Below are 16,220 nucleotides of genomic sequence, written 5' to 3' on the forward strand. Positions count from 1 at the left end.
ACAGATTGAAATCAGGAAGTGTGATGTCTTCAGCTTTATTATTTTCTTTTCATGATTGTTTTGGCCATTCAGGGTCATTTTTGTTTTTTTTCTATTTTTGTGAAAAATGCCTTTGAAAATTTCATAAGGGATGTATTGAATCTTTAGCTGACTTTGGATAGTACTGATATTTTAACAATGTTAGTTATTCTAACCCATGATATAGATGTCTTTTCAGTTGTGTCTTTGATTTCTTTCAACAAATTCTTGTAGTTTTGTTATATAGATCTTTTACTTCCTTGGTTAAATGTGTTCCTAGGTATTTTATTTTTGTTTTTGATATTATTGGAAATTAGTATTCTCCATTTCTTTTACATCTACTTCATTATTAGTGTATAGAAAAGCAACTGATTTCTGTATGTAGATTTTATATACTGTAACTTTATTGAATTTTTGACTAGTTTCAACAGTTTTTTGTTGAGTCTTAGTATTTTTCTATCTGTAAAATCAAATCAATAATGACAATGTAACTTATTTTTTTTCTGATTTGGATACCTTTTCTTTCTTTGTCTTGCCTAATTGCTCTAGTTAGGACTTCCAGTACTATGTTGAATAAGAGTGGTGAGAATGAACATCTTGTCTTGTTCTTGATCTTAGAGGAAAAGCTTTCAGTCTTTCACCATTTAGTATGATATAAGCTATGAATTTATCATATATGGCCTTTATTATGTCAAGATCTGTTTATTCTACATCCAATCTAGAATATTCTTTTCCTAATTTTTGAGGTGTAAAGTTAAGTTGTTTATTTGAGATCTTTCTAATTTCTTAATATATACATTTATCGCTATATACCTTCCCTCTAAGAAGTGCAGCATTGCATAGAATTTTGGTATGTTGTAGTTCCCTTTCATTTGCTTGAAAATATTTTTCGATTTCTCTTTTGGTTTATTTGACCTATTAGTTGTTTAGAAGTATGTTATTTAGTTTCCACAAAAAGCTGTATATTTTAGAGATTTCCTTATGTTATTGATTTCTAGTTTCATACTATTATGGTCAGAAAAATACTTGGCATGATATCATTCTTAAATCTACTAAGACTTAATTTTGCATCTTATCTATTCTGCAGAATGTTCTGTGTATATTTGAGAGGAATATGTATTTTGTTGCTGTTGGATAAAATGTTTTATTTTATTTTACCATTTTTTAAATCCCATGTTTGTTTTCTTTTATTGAAATTTTATTTAAAATCAGTTAATTAACGTATAATGTATTTTGGTTTCAGAGGTAGAGGTCATTGATTCATCAGTCTTACATAACCCCCAGTGCTCATTACATCATTTGCCCTCTTTAATGCCCATCACCCAGTTACCCTGTCCCCTTACCCTCCTCTCCTCCAGCGACCTCAGTTTGTTTCCCATGATTCAGAGTCTCTGATGGTTTATCTCCCTCTCTGATTTTGTTTTCTTTTATTTTTTTCTCTTTTCCACTATGGCCTTCTGTTCTGTTTTTTAATTTCCATGTATGAGTGAGATCATATGATTGTCTTTCTTTGATTGACTTATTTTCCTTAGCATAGTATCCTCTAATTGCATCCATGTCATTGCAAATGGTGAGGTTTCACTTTTTGATGGCTGAGTAGTATTCCATTGTATATATATACCATATAATATGAATGTGGCAAATGGTTGAGGGGTATATACCATATCTTCTTTATCTATTCATCTGTTGATGGATATCAGGGCTCTTTCCATAGTTTGGCTATTGTGGATGTTACTGCTATAAAATGGTGCAGGGGCCCCTTTGGATTACAGCATTTGTGTCTTTGGGATAAATATCCAGTAGTGCAATTGCTGGGTTGTAGGGTAGCTCTATATTTGACTTTTTGAGGAATCTCCATATTTTTTACTACAGTGGCTATACTAGCTTGCATTTCTACCAACAGTGTAAGAGGGTTTCTCTTTCTCCACATCCTTGCTCACATTTGTTACTTCCTGACTTATTAATTTTAGCCATTCTGACCGGAGTGAGGTTGTATCTCATTGTGATTTTGATTTGTGTTTTCCTGATGCTGAGTGATGTTGAACATTTTTTCATGTGTCTGTTGCTCATTTGTGTGTCTTCTTTGGAGAAATGTCAGTTCATGTCTTCTGCCCATTTCTTGACTGGATTATTTGTTCTTTGGGTCTTGAGTTTGATAAGTTCTTTATAGATTTTGGATACTAGCCCTTTATCTGATAAGACTTTTGCAAATATCTTCTCTCACTCTTTTGATTATCTTTTGGTTTTGTTGACTGTTTCCTTTGCTGTGCAAAAGCTTTTTATCTTGATGAGGTCCTAATAGTTCATTTTTGCCTTTGTTTTCCTTGCCTTTGGAGACGTACCTAGTAAGAAGTTGATGTGGCTGAGGTCACAAAGGTTGTTGCCTGTGTTCTCCTCATCAGGATTTTGATGGATTCCTGTCTCACACTTAGATCTTTCATCCATTTTGAATGAGGAAATGGTGCAGTTTCATTCTTCTGCATGTGGCTGTCCAATATTTCCAACACCATTTGTTGAAGAGACTGTCTTCTTGGGTATTATTTCCGGCTTGTCAAATATGAGTTGACCATAGAGTTGAGGGTCCATTTCTGGGTTCTCTATTCTGTTCCATTGATCTATGTGTCTGTTTTTGTGCCAGTACTATACTGTCTTGATGAATAAACATTTCTAATAGAGTTAAGTCCGGTATTGTGATGCCACCAGCTTTGGTTTTCTTTTTCAACATTCCTTTTGCTATTTGGGGTCTTTTCTGGTTCCATACAAATGACAGGATTATTTGTCCCAACTCTGTGAAATAAGTTAATGCTATTTTGATAGAGATTGCATTGAATGTATAGATTGCTCTAGGTAGCATAGACTTTTTTTTTATTTTTAAAAAATTTAGCTTCAATTTGCCTACATATAGTACATTATTAGTTTCAGATGTTTTTTTAGTTTTCAATAATTCATCAGTTGCATATAACACCCAGTGTTCATTATAGCACATACCCTCCTCAATGCCTGTCACTCAATTACCTCATCCCCCCACACCTTCTCTTCAGCAACCCTCAGTTAAGTGTCTCTCATAGTTTGTCTTTCTCTCTGATTTTTCCCCATGCAGTTTCCCCTTCTTCCCTTATGGTGCCTTGTACTATTTCTTATATTCTGCATATGAGTGAAACCATATGATAGTTGTCTTTCTCCTATTGACATATTTTACTCAGCATAGTACCCTCTAGTTCCATCCACATTGATGTAAATGGTAGGTATTCAACCTTTCTGATGGCTGAGTAATATTCCATTGTCTATGTATACCACATCTTCTTTATCTATTCATCTGCCAAAGGACATTGTGGCTCCTTCTAGAATTTGGCTATTGTGGACACTGGAGCATAGACATTTTAACAATATATCTTCTTCCAATCCATGAGCATGGAATGTTTTTCCATTTCTTTGTGTCTTCCTCAATTTTTTCACGAATGTTCTATAGTTTTCAGAGTACAGATCCTTCGCATCTTTGGTTAGGTTTATTCCTAGGTATCTTATGGTTTTGGGTGCAATTGTAAATGTGATTGACTCCTTAATTTCTCTTTCTTCTACCTCATTGTTAGTGTATAGAAATGCAACTGATTTCTGTGCACTGATTTTATATCCTGCCACTTTGCTGAATTCACCTATGAGTTCTAGCAATTGTAGGGTGGAGTTTTTGGGTTTTCCACATAGAGTATCATGTCATCAGCAAAGGGTGAGAGTTTGACTTCTTTGGTGATGCGGATGTCTTTTATTTTTCTGTTTGTTGTCTGATTGTTGAAGCTAGGATTTCTAGTATTATGTCAAACAGCAGTGGTGATAGCGGACTGGATAGAATGTTTTATATGTCTGTTAGGTCCACTTGGTTTAAAGTATGGTTCAAGTCTCATGTTTCCTTGTTAATTTTCTCTGTATGAGTCCTTTTTGATTTTGTTTTATTTGTTTCTTTGTTTTTCAGATTCCATATACAGGTGAAATAATAGAGTATTTGTCTTTCTCTTACTTATTTCACTTAGCATAATACCATTTAGGTCTATCTATGTTGTTTTAAATGGCAAGATTTCATTCTTTGTTATGGTTGAGTCATATTACTTACACACACACATATACACCACATCTTTATCCATTCATCTATTTTTTTTTTTTATCCATTCATCTATTGATGGACATTTAGATTGCTACCATATCTTGGTAATTGTAAATAATGCTGCAATGAACATAGGAGTGCATATGTCTTTTTGAATAGTGTCTTCATATTCTTTGGACAAAAGCTAGAAGTGAAATTGCTGGATTGCATTATAGTTCTATTTTTAATTTTTTAAGGAACCTCAATGTTGGTTTTCATAGTAGCCATACCAGTTTACATCTCCAACAGCAGTGCATGAGAATTCTTCTTCTCCTCCCCCCACATCCTTGCTAATCCTTGTTATTTCTTGTCTTTTTGATAACAGCCAACTTGACAGGTGTGAGGTGATACCTCATTGTGGTTTTGGTTTGTATTTCTTTGATGTGATGCTGAACATTTTTTCATGTATCTGTTGGCCATCTGTATGTCTTTTTGGACAAAATGTCTTTGCAGATCCTCTTCCCATTTTTTAATCAGATGATTTACTTTTGTTGATATTGAGTTTTACAAGCTTTTAAAATTTATTTTGGATGTCAACCCCTTATTGGATATATTGTGAATATCTTCTCCTATTCACCAGGTTGCTTTTTTGTTTTGTTGATTTTTTTGTTTGTTTGTTTGATGTAGTCTCATTTGTTTTAGTTTTGTTTTTGTTGTTCTTGTCTGAGGAGACAGATCCAAAAAAAAAAAATATCACTAAGATTAATGTCAAAGAACTTACTGCCTGTTTTCTTCTAGGCATTTTATGGTTTCAGGTCTTATATTTAAATCTTTAATTCACTTTGAATTTATTTTTGTATGCTGTGTAAGAGAGAGGTTCAATCCCATTCTTTTGCATGTAGATGTCCAGTTTTCCCAACACCAGTTACTGAAGAGACTGTCTTTTCCCCATTGTATATTCTTACCAACTTTGTCATAATTAACCATATGAACATAGATTTATTTCTGAGGTCTCTATTATGTTCCATTGATCAATGTGTCTATTTGTATGCCAGTACCATACTGTTTAGATTACTATAGCTTTATAGTATAATTTTAAATCTAGGACCATTATACCTCCAGGTTTTTTCTGTCTCAGGGTTACTTTGGCTACTCAGGGTCTTCTGTGCTTCTATAGAAATTTTAGGATTGTTTCAATTTTGTGAAAAGTATCTGGTATTTTGATAGAGATTGCATTTAATATGAAGATTGCTTTGTGTAGTATGGACATTTTAACAATATTAAATCTTCTAATCCATGAGCATAGTATATCTTTCCATTTATTTGTGTTACCTTTAATTTCTTTCATCAGTGTCTTATAGTCTTCAGAAGACATGTATTTTGCCTCTTTGGTTAAATTTATTCTCTGTCATTTTATTATTTTTTAAAATATAATTGTAAATGGCATTGTTTTCTTGTCATTCTGATAGTTCATTATTAGTGTATAGCATAGATTTCCAAATATTTATTTTGTATCCTGCAAATTTATTGAATTCATTTATTTATTCTAATAGATTTTTTTTATAAAACCTTAAGGTTTTATATATGTAATATTGTGTCACCAACATAGAGTTAACAATTTTACTTCTTCCTTTCCAATTTGGATGTCTTTTATTTTGGTTTAGGTGTCACTGATGCTGGCCTCATAGAATGAGATTGGAAGCATTCCTCCCATTTCAATTTGTTGGAATAGTTTGAAAAGGATAGGTATTATCTGTTCTTTAAGTATTTGGTAAAATGGAACTGTGAAGCTGTCTGGTTTTGGATTTTTTTTTGTTAGGATTTTTTATTACTGGTTCATTTTTATTACTAGTAATCAGTCTGTTCAGATTTTCTATATCTTCCTGATTCGTCTTGGAATATTGTATGTTTCCAGGGATTTATCCATTTCTTCTAGGTTGTCTAATTTACTGGCATATAATTGCTTATAATAGTCTTTTATGATCCTTTGTGTTTCTGTGATATCAGTTATAACTACTCCTTTTTCATTTCTGATTTTATTTGTACCTTTTCTCTTATTTTCTTGGTGGCTTTTGCTAAAGGTTTATCTATTTCATTTATCTTTTTGAAGAAAAATTATTTTTTCTTTTCTATATTTTTAGTTTTTGTTTATTTCTTCTCTCAGTTTTATTATTTCCTTCTTTCTACTAATTTTTTTTGTAGTTCCTTCAGGAATAAGGTTAGATTGCTTACATTTGAGATTTTTCATGTTTTCAGAGCTGGACCTATATCACTATAAACTTCCCTTTTAGACCTGCTTTTGCTGTATCTAATAGATTTTGGAACATTGTGTTTCATTTTTTAAAAGATAAAACACAAGTCAAATGTATTAGATTTGTCCACAGTCAGCAATGGTGATCTTCTTGCTGGTACTGCCATTCCTGGGCCAAGAGTGCTCCATGGCTTCCACAACTTTCATCCCCTCTTTCACCCCACCAAAGACCATGTGCTAGCCATCCAACCATTCAATCTTGCCAGTGCAGATGAAAAACTGAGAACTGTTTGTGTTGAGTCCAGCATTTGCCATGGATGAATTGCTGGGACCAGTGTCCTTCAGGATGAAATTCTCCCCATAGATGGACTTACTACCAGTACCATTATAGTGTATGAAGTCACCACCTTGCTGCACATAAATCCTAGAATAATTCTGTGAAAGCAGGAAACTTTTAACCAAATCGTTTCTCCTCAGTGTTTAGAGCACAAAAGTTCTCTGCTGTATTTGGAAATTTGTCTACAAAGAGCTCCAAGGAGATGTGGCCCAAAGGCTTATTGTCCATGGCGATGTTGAAGAACACAGTGGGGTTGACTGTAGCTGGGTGGCACTAGAGGCTCTGTGGCAGCAGCACCTGCAAAGCCTATGTTTTCATTTTCAGTTGTCTCTAGGTAGTTTTTTAATTTTCTTTGAATTTTTCATTGACCCATTTGTTATTTAGTGGCATGTTTTGTTTCCATTTTTATGTTTGCTGTATTTTCCACTTTTCTTATAATTGATTTCTAGTTTTAGGTTATTGTGGTTGGAAAAGATGCTTGATATGATTTCAATCTTCTTAACTTTATTGAAACTTGTTTTGTGGCCTCATATGGTCTATCCTGGAGAATGTTCCATGTGCACTTGAGAAGAATGTGTATTCTAATTTGGGGCTGAATGTTCTATATCTATTAGGTTTTTCTGTTCTAATGTATCATTTAAGACCAATATTTCCATTTTAATTTTTTGTCTGGGCAATCTATCCATTGATGTAAGTGGGGTGTTAAAGTTTCCTACCACTACTGTACTGTTAATTTCTCCCTTAGTGTCTTTTAATATTTGTTTTGTATGTTTAGGTGCTCCTATGTTGTTTGCATAAATATTTAAAAGTGCTACATCTTCTTGTTGAATTGATCCCTTCATCATTATACAATGATCTTTGTGTTGTTACATTTTATTTTAAAGTCTATTTTGCTTGATGTTTGTAGCAGCATTATCTACAATAGCTAAATTATGGAAAAAGTCCAAGTGCCCATCAACTGATGAATGGATAAAGAAGATGTGGTGTATATATACAATAGAATATTACATGGCCATAAAAAAGAATGAAAGCTTGCCACTTGGCAATGACATGAATGGAGCTAGAGAATATAATGCTAAGTGAAATAAGTCAATCAGAGAAAGACAAATACCATATGATTTCACCAATAGGTGGAATTTAAGAAACAAAACAAGTAGCAAAGGGGAAAAAAAGAAAGAAGCAAACCAAGAAATAGACTCAACCTTAGAGAACAAACTGATGGTTACCAGATCAGAGGTGGGTGGGGGGATGGCTGAAAGAGGTGACGGGGATTAAGGAGTACATTTGTTGTGATGAGCACTGGGTGTTTTTTTTTTTTTTTTTAAGCACTGGGTGTTGTATGGAAGTGTTGAGTGACTGTGTTGTACACCTGAAACTAATATAACACTATGTTAACTAACTGGAATTTAAATAAAAACTTAAAAAACAAAAGATTTTAAACAAAAGATTTATTTAACTAACTAAATAAATTTTTAAAAAGTCTATTTTGTCTGATATGTGTGTCACCACCATAGTTTTCTTTCTGTTACCATTTGCGTGAAATATCTTTTTCTTTCACTTTCAATGTGCTTATCTTTAGGTTTGAAGTGAATCTCCTGTAGGCAGCATGTAAATATAGGTCTCTCTTTTTTTAAGATTTTATTTATTTATTTGGGGGTGGGGGGGAAGGAGCACAGGGAGAGGGACAGGCAGACTGCACTGAGCATAAAGCCTGATGTAGGGCTTGATCCCACGACCCTGAGATCAAGGACTGAGCCAAAACCAAGAGTCAGACACACTTAACTGACTGAACTATCCAGGTGCCACCTTTTCTTGTTTTAATCCATTCAGACCCTATGTTTTCTGATTGGAGCATTTAGGCCATTTACATTTAATTATTGATAGGTATTTACTTATGGCCATTTTGTTGATTGTTTTTGTAGTTCTCTGTTCTTTTGTTTCTTCTCTTGCTCTCTTACCCTTAGATGAATTTCTTTAGTGTTACATTTGAATACCATTCTCTTTATTTTTTGTGTACCTATTACAGGTTTTTTGTTTGTAGTTACCAGGATGTTCATGTATAACAACCTATATATGTATATAACAGCCTATTTTAAATTGGTGGTCATTTAAATTTGAATGCATTCTAAAAGCTCTACATTTCTCCTCCCCCATTTCATGTTTTATATTTTTGACATATTTTAAATCTTTTTATTTTGTATATCTCTTAATTAATTATTGCATTTATACTTGATTTTACGATTTTTGTCTTCTAACCTACACACTAACTTTATAACTGATTGAACCACTACCTTTATTATATGTTTGCCTTTATTAATGAGATTTTTTCTATCATATATTTTCTTATTTCTAGAAATGGCCTTTTCTTTTCCACTTAAAGAAGTCCCTTTAGTATTTATTATACAACTTTCCTGTTGGGGGGAGGCATGACTGCTGGGAGTGTACTGATTTGCAGGACTATCCCCATGCCTGGCTGGCTGCATGGTCTTTCCATAATTCCTAAGCTGGTGGGTGGGGGTGGCCCCCAGCCTGGTTGGGTATAAAGCCTGGTTGTAACTGCTATCGAGTGTGCTGGTGGGTGAAGATATTGTCTTGTCAACTACAGTTCTTGCCAAGGTGCATGGTTATGCATGGCTGTCAATGGGACAGGCCACCTCCTGTTAGTAGTCTACAAAGAGGATTTTAAAATGTTGCCTTCCAGCTCCAGGATCAGCACAGCAGATCAACTTAGCAAAATGCCTATCAGGGAAAACTTCAGCTGCCTCCTCCCTCTCCAGCAGGGGTTCCATTTTTAGTCAGTGGGTCTCCATCACTTATGGTCTCTATCCTTTTCAATCTGGCATTTTTGTCCTGGTTTCTAGGTTGAATCAGTCTATGAATGTGTCCTTTAGGAGTGGGTTTTCTTTTTCCTTCAGCTCTATGGTTTTCCTGGAGCTATTCCCTGGTGTTTTTCAAATCCATGTGTTTTGGGGGCCTTTCTCTCTGATGCAGGACTGAGGGCCGTGGAACCTCCTTTGTCTCTTTGGATGCTTGCTGTCCCTTGTTGTGGAGGCTCTGTTGATTCAGTTTTTAAGTCCTCTTCAGAGGGAATTATTCCCTATGTAGTGGATTTGTTGGGTCTATGAGAGATGAGCTCAGGATTTTCCTATATCACCATCTTGAAAACCATTCATTGAATTACGCAGCTCTGGAACTTTGTTGGTATCTTTGATAGCAAGCTTATTTTAGTCATGCATTTTTTCCCCCTGTATTAAGCTATTTGAATTTTCTTGTAGCTCACTGATTTTTTTCCCCAAACAGCTATTTTTTGGTTTAATTTTTCCAGTTTTATTGAAATATAATTTATATACATCATTGTATAAGTTAAAGGGATACTGCATGGTTTTACTTACATATATTGTGAGATGATTACAGTAAGTTAGTTAACATCCATTATCTCCTATAGATACAATAAAAAGAGAAAGCAAAGAAAGAAAAAAAGTTTTTTTTTCCTTTTGATAAGAATTCTTAGGATTTTCTCTCTTAACTTTTCTGTATACAGCATCATTAACCATAGTCATGTTGTACATTATATGCCTAGTACTTATTTATCCTGTAACTTGAAGTCTGTATCTTTCAACCCCCTTCCTCTATTTCCTCTTCTCCTACTCCCTGCTTCTGGTAACCACACATCATATCTTTTTCTGAGTTTTTAAAAAAGATATTTGTTTGTTTGTTTATTTATTTATTTATTTATTCATTCATTCATTCATGAGACACACACACACACACACACACACACACACAGAGAGAGAGAGAGAGAGAGAGAGGCAGAGACACAGGCAGAGGGAGAAGCAGGCTCCACGCAGGGAGCCCGATGTGGGACTTGATCCTGGGATTGAGGATCAGGCCCTGGGCCAAAGGTGGCGCTAAACCGCCGAGCCACCCGGGCTGCCCTTTTTCTGAGTTTTTTGTTTGCTCATTTGTTTTATATTCCACATATAACTAAGATCATATAGTATTTGCTTTTCTCTATTTCACTTACCGCAATACCCTCAAAGTTCATCCATGTTGTTATAAATGTCAGGATTTCCTTGTGTTTTTAAAATTTTTATGCTTGATTTTTTTAAAAAAGATTTTATTCATTTATTCATGAGAGATACACACACACACAGAGGTAGAGACACAGGTAGAGGGAGAAGCAGGCTGGGACTCGATCCCGGAACTCCAGGATCAGGCCCTGGGCTGAAGGAAGGTGCCAAACCGCAGATCCACCCAGGGATCCCCTTTATGTTTGATTTTTATTGTTTTAAAGATTTATTTATTTATGAGAGAAAGAGAGAGTGGATGAATAGGAAGGAGGGGCAGAGGAAGAGGGAGAGAGAATCCTCAAGCAGATTGCTTGCTGGGCATGGAGCCCAGTGCAGGACTTGATCTCAGGATCCTAAGATCATTACCTGAGCTAAAATCAAGAGTTGGCTGCCTAGAACCACCCATGTGCCCCCTCTGTGTGTGTGTGTGTGTGTGTGTGTGCGTGTGCGTATGTGTGTGTGTTTATGGCTAAATAATGTTCCATTGTATATATTTGTACCACAACTTCTTTATCCACGCATCTGTTGATGGACACCTGGATTGTTTCCATGTCCATGCCTATTGCAAGTAAAGCTGTTATGAACATGAGGGTGCAGATATCTTTCTGAATTAGTGTTTTCTCAAAACACTAAGTTTGAATTCTTTATCATGTAGATCATGGATTTGAACTCAGGTGTTGGGAATTATTATTTTCCTTTTGGTGATGGCATATTTCCTCAATTAGTCTTATTCAGATGTGAGTTCATTGTTTAGGATTTCTGTGGGTTGACCTGCCCACTCTCTCTCCTGTGGCAGAATTCTAAATTCTTTTTTTTCCTCTTGTTCTTACAACTCACCAGGCTGGCTGCTGGAAACTTCTTTCTACTTTCCAGAGGATGGCACTAAAGCACCAGTTTGTGGTTTTTCCCTCGCTGACCCTGGTCTGTTTTCCAGAGAGCATTCTAGTTACCAGACTTGCTCACTGCAGCAACCAGGAGCAAGTCTGAGGATCTGGGGGTGGGAAGGGGCAGAGGAGGCCTGGGGTTAGCAGTGGTAGGGGGTGTTGGGGGCTCAATGTGAGGGTGATCCTCTGGTGGGTTACTCCCAGAGGCTTGTGTGCAAACTTTCTGCTGAAGTCCTGAAGCAGTCAGCAGGGGCTCTGTCCCCTCAGACTGGTGGTCATGCCTCAGTACTCCGGGTGCTGCCAAAGAGAAACAAGACTTCTCTGACCCTAAATGGCACAGCTGGGAAGACAAGCTCATTATTGGAAAATTATTATCTTTTTTGTGTGTGATGACATTTCCTTGATTTTTCATGTTTCTTGTAGTTTCTGTTGCTGTCTTTACATTTGTTGTAGCAGACACCTACTTAAATCTTTGCTAGTCACCTTTGGATGGGGTATTCTGTTTGATGGTCTTGTTCTTTTTTTTTTTTTTTTTTTTTAGAGATTTTATTTATTTATTCATGAGAGATACAGAGAGAGAGGCAGAGACACAGGCAGAGGGCCAAGCAGGCTCCATGCGGGGAGCCCGATGTGGGACTCTATCCCGGGTCTCCAGGATCATGCCCTCGGCAGGCCCTAAACCGCTGAGGCACCCAGGGATCCAAGGACGGTCTTGTTCTTTTTTTTTTTTTTTTTTTTTTGACGGTCTTGTTCTTAACTGAGGCTTTCTCTTTGTATTGGCATATCTACTCCACTCTTTTTGCCCTCTCCTTTGGCAGAATTCTTAAGCTTTTATGTCTTTTCTGGCTCTTGCAGCTTACCATGTTGGCAACTGGAAACCTCTCTTGTTGTATAGAAGGTGGTGGTAGAGCTTAACTATCTGGTTTCTTCCTTAACCATGGGCCACGGCCTGTTTTCTGAGCCCACACCCTACCCATGCTTTTGTGTTTCATACATGCATGGGGGAAAAGTGCACACTGAACAGTAAAATGCACATGCTTTTCTAAATAAGGGGGCCAATTACATAATTATTAGGAAAGAAGGCATAAGTAAGATTAAGGCACATAGTTTTGCCAATTAGTTAAACATTAGTTGCAATAAATACCTACGGAATGAATGTCACAGACAAAGCAGTGACCTTTTTTTTTTTTTTTTTTTTTTTACATTTTAATCTTTTATTAGAAACCATGCAAACTTTAATACAAAAAAAAAAAAAAATACAAGTGCAATAAGAATCTTCATGTCAATACAATTCCCGGGATTTCTCATCATTGCAGCCATCCCAAGAGCGGGCCTAGCTGGGACACTCCTCCACAGGCTGGCCCCACCTCTCCCCCATCCCTAGTCAGGGTGTTAGGGGTGGGGAGATGGCCTGTCTTGTACCTTTTTCAATTTCCATACCTGATTCCCAATCACCCATGTTGAGCTCTGGACAGCTTGGGCTCACTGGTAACTGAGGGCTCTGGTGTCCTAGGCCTGCAAGCCTGGAAGACTTTGACCTCCATAGCCCTTCCCTGTTTCTACATGACTGAAGCATCTTGTACAGCCATTGTTTCCTCTTTTTAAGAAACAGAACACAATTACTAAGCTGAACCTACAGTGAAGATCAAGGTCCCTCACCTGGATCAAGCCCCAAGTACCAGACAGGTCAGTAGAGTCAGAGATATCTTGACAGTGATGATGCCAGGGACTCCTTAACTGCTGCCTGAGCTGGCTGATGCTAAATATACCTTCAGCAACTTAAAGATGTTTCCTTGTTACTCTAGCTGATTAGGATTTTGTTAAAGGAGCCTGTATTGTGTGCTATCAGTTGCAATTTCAATATCTCTTGAGATGACCATAGGTTGCCCTCCTTCGATCTGCTGACACTTATTCCTTAGCAGTTTCCCTAACAAAGTCTTCTTCCATTTCTAGGACAAAAAGTTTCTTGGTCACAAGACATTAGGCTTTCAGTACAGTGCCTGGCTCATTTTACTAATGTTTATTTAGGAGTTTTGGATATGGATACATATTTGAAGTTCAGATTAACTACTTCTTCCTTCTTTTTGTGCTATCCTTTGGAGTTTTCTTCTTCTTTTTTAAAAATTGGGTTAAGATATGCATAACCTAAAATTTACCATCTTAACCATTTTTAAGTGTACAGTTCAGTGGTACTAAATACATTCACATTGTTGTGCAACCATCACATCACCCATTCCCCTAACTCTTTTCATCTTGTTAAGTGGAAATAATGCTGTAGCTCTGTACCTCTTCTCCCCTTTCTCTACCTCTGTCAACCACCATTGTACCTTTTTGTTTTCATGATTTTGAAAACTAAGTATATCATATAATGTAGGTATATGAGATATCCCCATCTCTCTGTTGACCCTGTGTGAAAACTGTTTTGTTCTTCATTTGACTCATTCTCTAAAACATTATATAATTCAGCATAACAAGATAGCATTGCTAATAAAATCTTATTTTCATCCTCCAGTTAAATTCTGTATACATGAATCAATGGTCAATCTTAACCTGAAAAAAATATGTTTCACAAAATATAAACACTATCCACTAAACTCCATTCGGTTTTGGTTATGCTTTCTCTTCCAAAATGAAGACACATTTACTTAATCTAAATAAATTAACACTCAGTATTTATTTTCTTAGTGTTTAATTTTCTTTAGATGTGACTATTTAGGGGGATTAAAATTTTAACTGCATTTATATCCTACATTATTTAACTTGAGTTTTTATCTAATATTCCATTTGTATTATAAATGTTTTTAAAACATTTTTCCATATGGATACTTCTATTTACTCTTATTCTGTCTAGCAAAGATTTGGGACTCACCAATATGTTTGTAGAAGATAATGCTAGCTGTTTAACAAACTGACATTGGATTCTGCTTGGAGCTGATAAGCAAACTGTATATCCAAGCCTCTGATGCAGGTTGGCAAGGCCATGCCACTGAGGTCTAGCCGGAGAGTGTGAACAGAGGTGGTGGGTAGTCCTTCCAGGCCTGGTCATAAGAAAGTTCTATGTATATTCCTCCATGTTCTTTCTCTCTTCTTACTGAATGGGGTAAAAATGACATTTATTACATTGAAAGCCACATATTGGAGATGGCAAAGTCACTGTTGGCTGGGTTCTGAAGTGACTACCTGGAGATAGACTTAGTCTGCTAGAGACATCTTTCCTAGATTGTACATGTTGGTATGACATAAGGTTCTGTGCACGTTAGAGATTCTGCAGCATATTTGTTACTTTCTATTTTAATTAGTGTTACCAATTAATACCAGGATTCATAATATGAGGTAAGACAAAAGGAGAAAGTAAAATAAGGTGGAGACAATAGATTAGGAATGAGGCAAACAAAACTAAACAAACCTCACAGCTATACTTAACTAGGAGAGGGGTACAGATTTGGCTCTAAGAAAACTAGCAATGCATGAGACTAAAGAATTCTGATTAATAAGCAAATTACAATATAAGAAAATAAATGTGAGCAATTTCATAAGACAAAGTATGATAATGTAGAGATTTCTCTTGCCATTCAGCCTAAAGTAATAATTATGTAAAGTGTTTCCCACAACCTTTGGGTCAATGTTCTTAGAATGTTTCAAAGTCTGTTTTAATAATGCTCAATATATGTTGATGGCATTACACTGGGGCTTCTTGTAGTAAACATAATTTGGATGGGGTAAAAATGAAATAGTTTAAATATACATCTCTCAACAGAGCTAGATTGATAGAGGAGTAGCTATAATATTATGTGGTCCAGTAGGCTAGTCTCTAAAAACTAACTTCATGTAGCCATTCTTTGAGTGCCAGTTGAATTCACAAGCATATGTCTTATCCGATATGTGAGTAGGGTTAGCATTCTTTTTTTTTTTTTTTTTTAATTTATGATAGTCACAGAGAGAGAGAGAGAGAGAGAGGCAGAGACACAGGCAGAGGGAGAAGCAGGCTCCATGCACCGGGAGCCCGACGTGGGATTCGATCCCCGGTCTCCAGGATCACGCCCTGGGCCAAAGGCAGGCGCCAAACCGCTGTGCCACCCAGGGATCCCGGGTTAGCATTCTTTTATGAAAGCTGAGAATCTGAGTAATCATGGGTGCCATATCAAAAGGTCTTCCCTCCTTGGTGCAAAAGAATGTCAAAAGAACACATTTTATGTTTTAAGATTTTTTAAAAAGTGAAACTCTCTCAACATTTTTGCTCCACACTGGACCCAGCTTTGATATTACAGTAGCTTTTCTTGTTTAGAATTTATAATCCAGATGAAATGTTATGGGGTCTCTTAAGAGAGGACTCTATCAAATTAGTCAGGAAAAACTCCCTGAAGAAGGCTATACTCAAGTTCAGTCCTGTAAAGTTCAGTGAAGAACCCCAGAAAAGATCATTTCAGGCACAGAGAAGAGCATGAGAAAAAGACACTGGCAGGAAAGAAATAAGGGCTGTTACCTCTTTAAAGGATGGCAAAGGTCTCCTTAGAACCAAAAGGTTTAAGTGAGAAGAAACTTGAAGTGATGACAGAAGTAAAAAAGGAGTCAGATTATCGAGGAC

The 16,220-nt window shown here is 36.2% G+C and overlaps 1 pseudogene; it reads right to left on the reverse strand.

Annotated features, from left to right (window-relative positions):
• Positions 1–6,461: 6,461 nt before the first annotated feature.
• On the reverse strand, positions 6,462–13,094 carry LOC121497669 (annotated as a pseudogene).
• Between the last annotated feature and the right edge of the window lie 3,126 nt (positions 13,095–16,220).

The sequence above is a fragment of the Vulpes lagopus genome, chromosome 8, assembly GCF_018345385.1.
Source record: "Vulpes lagopus strain Blue_001 chromosome 8, ASM1834538v1, whole genome shotgun sequence".
NCBI lineage: Eukaryota > Metazoa > Chordata > Mammalia > Carnivora > Canidae > Vulpes > Vulpes lagopus.